The sequence below is a fragment of the Octopus bimaculoides genome, chromosome 15, assembly GCF_001194135.2.
Source record: "Octopus bimaculoides isolate UCB-OBI-ISO-001 chromosome 15, ASM119413v2, whole genome shotgun sequence".
In the NCBI taxonomy this organism is placed as follows: Eukaryota; Metazoa; Mollusca; class Cephalopoda; order Octopoda; family Octopodidae; genus Octopus; species Octopus bimaculoides.
The window spans coordinates 47,800,774-47,802,223 of record NC_068995.1 but is presented as its reverse complement, the minus strand read 5'-3'; the positions used below and the strand labels follow the sequence as shown (position 1 = coordinate 47,802,223).

Here is a 1,450-nt window from a genome sequence, read left to right as displayed (position 1 = left end):
ATAATGATAATAATAATAATGGTAATAATAATAATAATAATAATAATAATAATAATAATAATAATAATGGTAATAATAACAACAACAACAACAACAATAATAATTATAATAATAATAATAATAATAATAAAAATAATAATAAAATTATAACAGCAACAATAATGATAATAATAATAATAACGATAATAAAAATAACAATAATAATAATAATAATAAGATTATAACAACAATCATAATTATAAGAGTAACATCAGTAACAACAACAATAATAATGACAATGATAATAATAATATTAATAATAATAGTAATAATAATAATAATAATAATAATAATAATAATAATAATAATGATGATGATGATGATGATGATGATGATGATGATAATAATAATGACAACAGCACCTACTATTACTACTGCTACTACCTCTACTAATATCTCTACTACTACTACTACTACTACTACTACTACTACTACTACTACTGCTGCTGCTGCTGCCGCTGCTGCTGTATCTGCAACAACAAGAACATCCTCTTGCCTGCCGTTCAAGCTCAATTCTAATGGACACGTTTATGCATTTCAGCTTTTCCGGCGCTAATGTTTCTTGATGTTGCGCATTTCAATCCCACTAAGTGAGGTCAGAGTTGACGGTGTCTCGCCGATCAAAAGCTAGCATTTTTCACTTGTAATGCTAAGGCGAATGTCTCGTATATTCACACGTGACTGGCTTTTTGGTCAGCGCAAGAGGTCAGCCATTTCGAAGCCGCCATTTTCTGAAATCAGCCAATGGTAAAGCTTTGATTTGATAGAGCATCTTAAATGTGTACTCGATAAAAATTCAAAGAAGCTGCATATCTCCATGTATGTGTACATGTGTGTGATCGTGTGTGCTTTTGAGTATTGGTGTGTGGGTGTGTGTGTATAAAGATTTACATATATGTGTGTATGTGTGTGTGTGTGTGTGTGTGTGCAGCCGTGCAACGTATATTTCCATGTTTATTCACATGTATGTGTACGTTAGTGCGTGCGAGTGTAACCGTGTGTAAGCCTTCATATTGATATGTTTATAATGTTATATGTGTGTGCGTACATGTATGTATATGTGTATGTATGTATAAATGCATTCGTATATGCGAGCATGTGTCTATATACATACGCACAATCTCTCACACATGCACTACATTATGTCGTTATAATTACGTGTGTCTGTGTGCAAGGGTGTGTGTGCCTGTCTTAATACATGGGCGTCTGCATATCGTATCCGTACATGTAATGGTGTATATGTGTCTATATATATATATGTGTGTGTGTGTATGTATAGTATATATATGTGTGTGTGTATGTGTGTATACAAATACATATACATATATGTCTGTATTTATGTATTTATGTATCTATCAATCTATCTATCTATATGTCTCTCTCTCTCTCTCTTATATATATATATATATAT

At 31.2% G+C, this 1,450-nt stretch overlaps 1 pseudogene; it reads left to right on the top strand.

The window, feature by feature from the left end:
• Positions 1 to 475, top strand: part of LOC128249538 (uncharacterized) — a 24,912-nt pseudogene extending 24,437 nt beyond the window's left edge.
• Positions 476 to 1,450: the final 975 nt, after the last annotated feature.